Consider the following 10,279-nt stretch of genomic DNA (forward strand, 5'->3'; position numbering starts at 1 on the left):
TCAGAGCATGCCCCCGTCCTCCCACTGCAAGAGGTCTCCTTTGCACAGAGAAACACCCTCAAAAGGATGTGATCCTTCGTAATTTCTTGGAAAGCCATCCCGCACATCACCAATCACAAGCCCTGCTTAACCACGGACTCGCCAAATCCTGAAGAGCACTGCCTGTGCCTTGGTAAGCTGCCAGAAGTCTTCACCTCTCCCGTTGACTGTATGTGTGTAACACCCCACTGGCTCAGGGAGCCCAAAATCCCAAATCCCAGCCTGTCCCTCCACCTCCTCCTCAGCCACTTGTCCATTATTGCAAAGCAAGAACCTGACTGTCAGCTTCCTCCCCAGACTTACCTTCTGCCTCAGGTCTGGCATGAGCAAAGCTTTTCAGCCACCGTGTCCTCAAAGCTGGCCTGCTGCTGCCTCCGGAGGGAAGCCCCTTCCCACACACTACACAGAAGCAGAGAACCTGCTCTTACAGCCGAGATACCTGACAGATAGCACAGACCACCAGGCAGCTGCACAGTTTAATCTCTGCTAAGAAATAACATCCCCTTTCAAGCAGTGACAGCTGGCGTTTGGGGTGAGTGCCTCTCTTGGGCAGGGATGCAATCACACTCGCACAGCGCCTGGGCACCCTGCAACAGCCCTTCGCTGCTCCCACGCAGGCAGCGCCTCGCCTCGCCACGCACCGACCTCTAACCATTCACTGAAAAACCTCAAGACTACACATACTCTTGACGGTATTACCGTAACAGCCACAAAACCCACACATACTCTAAATTTTATATTTTTTTTTTTAAAATGATCAGGTTAAAAACAAGAGAGTATAAACACTGCACAGGAGCACAGGGAAGTGCCAGTTCCTGCCAGGATGGGTATTTCCTCGCGGTACAAAGCCTATGGGTGGGCATTATCCCAGTGGGAGCAGAGGTTGCCCAAAGCACGCAGCCCTTACCCCAACTTTGAGAAACTGCGGCTTACGGCATCTCCTACCAGAAACTTCAGCTTCTCTGGATCCTTGCAGAGGCAGCCGTCCAGGAGCCTCTTTTAAAACAGCTGCTTAAATCAAGCTCTTGAGAGACGTTTCGTGCCCATGAACGGGTTTCCCTCAGACCCCAAGCAAAACTAAAGCCTTTTTGCCACAAAACTTTGGGAGGCAGCTGGAGATTCCCGAGTCGCCCGACGTTCAGGACGCCGCCACGGTGCCTCCGAGCAGCCAAGAGCCAGCACCTTCTCCACAGGCTGCACCAAGTTGCCGCATCCCCAAAAAAAAGCGACTCCTCGCGCGTTTTTTCTCTTAAATCCCCGGCAGCGACACTTTTATCCCCCGGAAGCCGCAGGCGCGACGGCGTGGCGGGGTGCGAGCCCGGGTGCTGCCCGCGCCCTCCCCTCGCGGGGGACGCGCGTCCGGCGCCGCCGCAGGGCCCGGCACGGGCGGCCACGCCGGGGGAGCGCGGCACCGGAGGGCGCGGGGGGGCCGCCCGCCCGGGACCGAGGGGTCGGTGCCGGCAGCACCCCGGGAGCACGCCGGCTCCCCCGGCTCCCCCGCCGCGGGGCGGAGGAGGGACACGGAGCAGCCGCCCCTCAGCCCCGTCCCGCGCACGGCGGGGGCGGCGCCGAGGGGACAGTCCTTACACCCCAAGTTGGCTGTTTTGCTGGTGGTTTGTTGGGGGTTTTTTGCGAGGGAAAACTGTTTTTTAATTAAAACAGCAACATAAGGGGGGTGAAGGAAATCGCCGCCAGCAGCGCTGCGCGGCAGGGCTTACCTCCGCGGTGGCTCCCCTCTAGGTCTCCATGCCGGCACGGCCCCGTCCGAGGGCGGCGGGCTGCGGGCGGGCCCCGCCGCGGAGGCAGGGCGAGCTGCGGCCGGCGGCGCCGCTGCGGGGGCGGTGCGGGCCGCCCGTGTGCGCGGAGCGCGGCTTGCCGCCGCCGCCGCGGAGGAGCAGGCGCTGCCCCCCGTCGAGTTCCGGCGGGGCGGCCGGGCGGCGGCGCCGCGGTGAGGGGAGGGCCGGCAGCGGAGGGCGGGAGCGAGCGAAGCGGCCCGGCGCTGCCCCCCGCGCCGCCGCCGACGGCCCCGCACGCGGCAGGTGCGGCCGCCCGCCCGCCCCGCGCAGCGAGACGCCGCAGCGCCCCCTGGCGGCCGAGCCGAGCCGTGCCGCTGTGCGCCCGCCGACCCGCACCCGCGGCGAGCGCCGCCGCCGCCGGCCCCGCGCCGCACCGGACAACCGGCGTGGCAAAACGCCGCCGCCGAAGCTCCGACCGCTGCGAGAAGGCCAGACGGGAAAGGGGCTGCCGGCACCAGCGAGGGACCCGTGGGGGAGCGCCCGTGGGCGGCAGAGCCGTGCCGCGGCCGGGGGGCGGCAGCCTGCGGGGCTCCGAGCGGAGGAGGCGCCCCCGGGGCGGGCACCAGCGCGCTGCCGCAGCGCCCCCCCGGCCGGGCACCTCGGGGGGCACCCGCGCCCCCGCCGCCCCCCCTCCGCCCCCCTGTAGCGCCCGGGCGCAGCGCCGGCCGCCCGCGCAACTCGCAGCAGTTGGGCTGCAGCGGGAGCGGCGCAGCTCGTCCCGCAGCGCTGCGCGGCGAGAAGCCGCTTCCAAACCCCTTGCACGCTCTCGTACCACCATCACCGCCAGTTTAACCAGCCTGCCCTGAACCGGGTTAACTTTGGCTTCCCTAACTCTGATTCCGACATGGCACATCTATGCTTTCTACAGCAGGGTAGCGTTATTTTTAGTTTCCCTTGTGCTGCTTTTTATTCGCTTTTAAATATCTTAGAATAGCTCCATGCAGAATATAGTCTACTTCTGCTTTTTTTGCTCGGATTTATCAGAGGACCCAGTTTTGTTAGGCAGCTGCGATACAGGCAGCGAAAAGCATTCGCCAAATTTCTGTAAGTGCACTTCACGCTCATGGAAGCAACGCAACTTCGCAGTGCCGCTGCTTGGGCGGACTCGTGCTGTACCACAGCGCGTGCGACCGTCACTCCTGCAGTGACCCCCTGCGTGGCTGCAAACCCCGGGCCACGCAGCAGCCACAAACTCATAACCTAAACATGCAAGCAGCACCCAGCCAGCTGCAGGAAATCAGCGTCCTTGGTGTCACCGCCATCGGGAATCAAACTTCTTAACACCAACGTAGCATTAAGAAGCGGGCGCTCCTTTATTGCAGCGCTGGGCACTCGGTGGCATCTCCACAAATCAAGCACACCTGTGCAGATTTTACCATTCCGTTTATACACAAAATTACAAGGTCGTACACTCTCAGTTACAATGATTGGTTAGTAATTTGCATAGAGTTGCAATATTTGCTGTGTCATCCTTTTCTGTTACTATGCTGTGCAGGGGAAGGGTCTTCACCTGGGCAAGGGTCTTCTTGACCTGTGGGAGTGATTTTTAGTGTTATCATGAAGGTAGTTCAGGACACCTTAAAAGGAAGTTTTGTTGCCAAGTTGGACGGCTGGGTATCGGCCTTGCCAAGCTGTCCAATAACTCATCCTATACACAATAGAACCTGGGTGCTCTGGTTATGGTCTAGAGAGTAAAGACTAAGGGTATTATGGTCTATAGCATAGGGACTTCAAGTAACTGTCTCAGATAACAAGCAGCACAGCAATTCATACATCATTGGTTAATAAGTGCTAACCTAATTCTAACACGGAGGTTAACTCCTTAAAATCAAAATGCTCTTATAACTCACTGTTACATAAACACAAAATATAGAAAGATTCAGTAAAATTTTAAGATAATCTGCAACATCAGGAGACTCTCTCCATAGGTTAGTGTCCCCTCAGCATCCTCGCCCCAAGCCAGGGCAGCTGAGAAGAGCCAGACCCTGCTTGGTTGCATACAGCCCACCTCAGCTACACATCGGTGTCAGCATCTTTGCAATTATTGATGTCAAAGGCAAGTAAACACCCAGCTCTGCTTCCAGGTCTTTATCACATCTTGGGAGCTGACCATCAGAAACGTTGTCTTGTTACCTATAAACAAAGCAAATCTGAACTAGATGTCGTATGGGGACAACAAAAGTAGCATTTTCAGTCATTTCTCTGAGTGTATCCATGCTTTACAACCTCGTTTGATGTGAGGAGGTGCTGGGGACGAACGACGGATAGCCGCCTTGTTCTGCAAGGTGAGGCCAAGAGCAAAGACGACTTTTCCCAGTCCCAGTTGTGGGGAGGGAGCAGGCACACACAAGGTATTCTTACGCACAGTAAATGAGCAAAACTATTGTAGTGCAGGGATGTGACAAAAATCGATAAACTAGCCCATTTTTACTGCCTGTATAAATCTTTTAACTAATTAGAAAGAGTCAATATGTTGCCAGGAGACCTTGCTTCTCTGTGTGACACAGACTTCTTCACCAAGATGCTAATACCTTTGCTGCAATTTATAACCTCTGACACTTCAGCTACTCTTTCATTTCTCCTGGCATGATTACAGTGTAAAAGTGCTATTTTTTAAATTATTTATCAAGTAACTTACTAAAGTCACTTTTTAGCTGAATTAAAAGATTAAAAGCCTAGAAATAAAACATCCCATGGACTTTGAAAGATACAGTTAGGTGAAGCTGTATCTAATGATAACTTGGATTTATATTTGAACTTTAAAAGAATAGATAAAGCAGCATCATTAGACATTCTTCAGCATTTTACAATAAGTCAAAAAACCTTAATTATTATGCTACACTATATGAAAGTATACATTATTCATAAAAAAAGAAGGGAATACACCACTGACTGAAGTTTTTTAAAACTAATTTTGTTTCCCTTATTCTGAACTCATCTCAGCCCAGTGTGGAAAATAATCCACTTCACAGACAAGAGTAATATGACATACAGCTGTCAGTCTTTAGGTAGGCTCATAGGAATGAAAAGAGGAATGTGGTATTAATGGACTTGAATACAGAGCAGAAGAGATCAGCCTTCAGATGAACTGTAGGAACAGCCTGCCACGCACCAAGCCTTACATTAATTTCTGATGTACCACTAAAGAAGTAACAACACCTGTTTTGGCCTTTGTTTGACCTTCTTTTTGGTTTTGTTTTTTTAATATGTGTGATAAAGCAGGCTAGGGACCCAGCTAAGACATCCCAGGTGTGCTGTGTGTTGTAGACGCACAGAGAAAGAACAGAGAATAATGCAGCTGACACTGATAAAAATGGAAAGAGAGAATCACTCACACTGTCATACCTGTCCATAGTAGGAAGGGATGTCCAAAGAGACTGAGGAACTTGGGCAATGCAAGCAGTAAGTCTGTGGAAAGCCAGGAACCGAATCTATCACCTTGAATCCCATTTAGTTCTCCAATCCTTGATTTGTTAAATCTCTCCATTCTTTCTGCTAACCAAATTACTTCATGATGGGGTGTCCTAGGGTTTTAATCCAATGCCAGAGAATTCGGTGAAAAAGACTCTTTTGCACTGACTTCAGTTAGCTTTGGAAGAGTCCCCAGATAAAATCAATTTCAATCGATCTGTGTGTGGACTCACCCACATCCCTTACAATTAGTTTGTGGCCAAACAACCTCTTCTGACTGCCACCAGCAGAGGTTGCCCTCCCAGCTGCTCTTTTCTCACGTCCCGTGGATCGATGGATGTGCTAGTTGAGTGCCTTGCACTCTGTCCTGCTTCAGTGAAATAAGATAGGCTTGTTTTGACCTTAAACAGCAGAAATTAGAGAGCTCCCGCTTGAGCAGCTTGCTTGGTGGAGCTGGGGTACAAAGTGAGCAGCCTCCAGCATGAATAGGGTAATTTGAGGAGCATAAATTGCTCCAATAAACCCTACCACTAACACGACTAGTTCTAGAAGGGGTCATCATCCCTGGCTGTGATCAGGAGGCCCCCAGTCTTGCCATGAACCTCTGCTTCTAAATCTACACAATCCTCACATCTTTCTTGCCTGAATGGGAAGATGACAGGATGAGATAATTTACAGCTGTATAAAGTCCCATTTATTGACTTTATGTCTACTTTTTTGTATATAGCAGCACAGATTCAGGTCTGATCTTTGGAAAATATGGCCACACATGCAAATTTGTGTGTGTGTGTGTGTGTATGTGTGTGCTCCTGCTCAGAAGAGACCCTGCAATGACCACCATAAGCAAGAAGAAATAAGGCTGAAAGCTAAGTCCATCTCTCCAAAAACACCATCAACCCTATCCAGCAATTAATTTCAGCAGACAGCGATGCCAAGCTGGTAGATAACCCCATTGCAGCCAGGTGCCAGAATCCAGCCTCCCTAAGACCGGGTGACAATGACAGACCTGCATGGCTGCACACCTGCAGATGCTGCAGAGCATCACCCACTCCCACGCTGCATCCACCACTTCCAGCCCCGCTGCGTCCTGCAGCCCAGGGCCCCGTGCTCTCCGCCAGCTGCTCTGCCAGCAGCACCCACATGGCTGGAGCAGAGAGGGGCAGAAGCGCTGAGCCACAAGGGTGTGAGATGCTGATGCTGCAACAGCAGAGCATGGAAGGGAGCTCATCACAGAGAGACTTGGCAGGGCTGCGTTTACATGGGACAAAAGCCAAAGCCAAGAGAGCCTGCTGTGAAAGGAACGAGGAGGACACTGGTGCCCAGATAACACCGGATAAAGGATTAGCTACAGGAAGGAATAAACTGACAAGGAGAGAATCCTGCCTGGCTGGTAGCAGCCATGATTCTGATCACTGCTTGTCAGGAGGAAAACACAGACCTGCATAGTAACATATTTCCAGTTCAGCTCTGCAACGAGGGAGTTTTAATAGGGTGCCAATTCCCTTCAGTTGGAGGTACTCGCCAATAATGTCACTGCTGTTGACTGAAGTTGCACACAGACAGTATAAAGCAGCAGTAAATGCCAAGATCTCAAAAATGATTTTGCATCTGACATTCTCCTGGGTTATTTCAAGTGAAAGATAAATGCGCTATCTTCCAAGCAGTAATCTTATTTGATACCAACAACATACACAAGTAGTTAAGTTTGGAATAGGGTAACTTTGTTGCTTTTATGCTTGAAAGCTGAAGATAAAATTATTAAGCATTTTGCATGTACAGAGTGTAAAAGGAGTGACTGCTCTGCATAAGTATATGGATCGGAAAATAAGAATTCCCTTCCCCAAAGAATAACACGGCGGGCTTACAGCACAGGTAATGCCTTCATGCAGTAGTCACCATATTTTTGTAAAAGACTAAAACGATACCGCATATTAACTATTTACCTGTCCCTCTTGACTGGCAAACAGCACAAACGGACACACTGTTTGGGATTAATTAAAATCAGACACAAATCCTAACTTTGCCTTAATCTGGCAAGCAGCTGTGAAGCTTGTTAGGGAAACTGCTCAAATGAAGAGCTTTTTTTCATGTGCAGAATAGTTGTTTGTGGAGCAGGAATGTAAAAGCCACTAGCAAATAGTGGAAATATGCTTCCATCTCCCACTGGGAATTTCTCAGACAAGACTAAGACAAATGCTGCCTTTGACTGTTTATTTCACTTTTTGGTGTGAGAACCAATAATCAGCTAAAAAAAGGGGGGGATGGGGAGGGAAAGGAGTAAAAATAATTCACACATACAAACTCTCATAGCGGTGATTTCTGTCCTCTGGATGGGACGTAGCTACACAAATAATTGATCCAGCAGTTCTGAGACCTCTGGTGAGCACCAACAACATCCTAAAGCAGATCAGCCCCTAACAGTAGAAAAGCCCTCCATCAACCCCTCACTTCTCCTCCCTTCACCCCCATTCAGGTGTGCTGTATCTACCAACAAAGCTGTGGATGGCAGACACACAGAAACAAAAGATTAAATGCAAGTTGTGCTTCTTCTAACCTCTTGTGCGATTTGGAGAAGCTAATCAACCTTGGACTCACTTCTATTCCACAGATCATTTTTGTTTGGCAGTACCTAATCGTGATTGCAGAAATCCCACTGCAATACAGTTTGGCAAACTCATGTTGGAACCGCTCGTTTGGTGCAAACTTAGATTATATTTTAACTTCAATGATAAGAAATTACTGTGAAAATGACAAGCATAGTTAGTTTTAGATGCCACAAGCTGAGGAAAAAGAGGTAAGTTACCTAAAACGATCTCATCATATTTTGTAACTTTGTCCTCATAAAATGCAAATTTCTGCAAGTGGATGGTTTAAAAAAACTAGTTTAAAAAGTAAAAGGAAATAAAACCTAGAAATCAACAAATAGTGATGTTTTTCTATTACAGAATTCTTTTCCCCTCTCCATTTTTTGCTGGTGCTTCTAAAAAAGCAGAAATTAATGCGGCATTTTCTTTACTTCTTTGTGTTTGTAGCAAACAGTAGGAGTTTTAAATCTGGTTGTAAAAATCATCCTATTTTGCATTTCTGTTCTGCTCAGATTATCATATTTCAGGCCACGGAACAGAGAAAATCATAACAACGAAGGGGAAGGTACAACACGTGGTCTGAAACCTTGGACTGATGGCAAAAAAAATGCAAATTACTTTTCTGGACAGAAGCTATACATATCTGGGGTAGCTTGTATTTAGCTGAATAATGGATTTTCCAGGTCAGCTGGCAAAAGGAAAAGAAAATCGTTGTTTCAGATGAAAACGAAATGGAGTTTCAGTGTAGGGGAGAAATGTGGTAAAAATAACAATAATCAACTTTAAGTCTTGTGTCATATCCTTGTTCACAGATAGATAAATTGTGTATTAAATCTACGTACCTGGATCATACTGTAAACAAGTGTCTCTTTTTCAAGTTGACCAGCAACTTTACCAAAATGTAAAGTTCAAGGTTAAATTGTAGAGTCTGAATCTTTTGCTTCCCGAAATGATAACTGGGCTTCAACTCAAGCAGAAGCACCAGGCTAGCCTGACATGCAGAAAAGGAGAATTTTGCTGTTCCCACTTATCTCTGCGCAAGGGTCCTCCCTGGCTCTGCACACCCACATGCTGCAGTCGCTGAGGAGCTTGCCAGAGAGTACAGAAAGAGCCAAGCATGTTAAATGACCCGCGCTGTGTAGCCGCAGCGGCACAGCTCCCGGCTAGCGCAGCTCATGCCAAGCTCCAGGTGGGGAGAGTTGGAGGGGGAGCTGAGGAGTCTGGCTTGGCTCCTCTGAGCGCAGCCCCCAGGGCCATGGCCAAGAAGCCCACGTGCCAAGACCCTTTCTCAAGCCCTTGCTTCACCTCGGGGGCAAACATAGGCATAAAGAACCTCTAGCTTTTATGCAACGGAGTATTTGGCAGGATATTTTTGAGGTGCGCATACATGAAATACATTTGGCAAGAAAAAGCTGCTCCACGTTGACACACCTGCACATCCACCCGTTCGCCTGGCGGGCTGCTCCAGCGTGACCTGTTTGAGTAGTCCTCTAATTTGTCACATCAGTAATTCAGTTCTGATGTCAATATTTCAAGGTCTCTTTAAGCATCCGTGACCATACCCTACGAATGAGATGAGGGGGAGAAAAAAAAAGAAAACAGCAGTCAAACATATTTGGTAGCAGTCAGCAAAGCAAAGATATTGTAAAATACTTTTTCCAGCCTTACCTGTTTTAATGCCTGGTAATAAACACTTTTCAGGACATTTGTTTTCGGGCTTTGTCATCCTCTGTTGTCCATGCATTCTAAGGCACTGGATTCCCCTCTCCCGGTACATCTGAGAAGAGAAACATTTAAGGAAATAAATGGATATGGTTTAATCTCAGATTCAAAGACTGAACAGTGGCTTTAGGTACAGCATTTGGGGGTTTTTTCACTATGCCTAAGCTAGTCCTGCCCTCCAAGCTGTCAGTGAGTTCATTTCCTCAAAGGCAATGAGAGTTACTGAAGACAAAAAACCAAAACAAGTCGGTGGAACTGGAGCTAACAGCTTCAAAAACACCTTTGATTGCCAATGCTTTTGGCTTGTGATAACACGGTAATATTCTAAAATTGGCTTGATTTTCTGTAAGAAGCTGTTCAGTGTATTTCAGACTTAAAGGTTTCTTACCTATGTAAAAATGCCACTACTTGGAAATATCAAGCACATTAGAGTTATACCCTGTCTTAAAGGAAACAGAACATGCATGCTGAAACTACTTGCCCAATTTCTATTTTGAGTATTAATATTTCCTGGCAGAAAACAGGTGGAAGACAAGTGCAGAGGTATGTCTGCTCCACACAGGTACATACTGCCTGCACTCTCCAGCCTACTCCTCCATCAAACCTCCAGTGTGCAGCTTCCATCAAACTGCTTAGGGCCACAGGCACCTCTTGTACTTCCCAAATAAAGAAACCACGATTTGGAAATCAACATACAGCACCAGTCATCTGAGCAGACATGTCAGT

At 49.0% G+C, this 10,279-nt stretch overlaps 1 protein-coding gene across 2 annotated transcripts in view; it reads right to left on the minus strand.

Moving 5' to 3' along the window:
- IL1RAPL2 (interleukin 1 receptor accessory protein like 2) overlaps positions 1 to 2,077 on the minus strand; it is a 392,772-nt gene extending 390,695 nt beyond the window's left edge. For both annotated transcript variants that reach the window (XM_056360133.1, XM_056360132.1), the window contains exon 1: positions 1,758 to 2,077. The gene's annotated coding sequence lies outside the window, so the exon portion shown is untranslated. The remainder of the gene's footprint in view (positions 1 to 1,757) is intronic.
- Between the last annotated feature and the right edge of the window lie 8,202 nt (positions 2,078 to 10,279).

Source organism: Falco biarmicus, chromosome 14 (genome assembly GCF_023638135.1).
Source record: "Falco biarmicus isolate bFalBia1 chromosome 14, bFalBia1.pri, whole genome shotgun sequence".
NCBI lineage: Eukaryota > Metazoa > Chordata > Aves > Falconiformes > Falconidae > Falco > Falco biarmicus.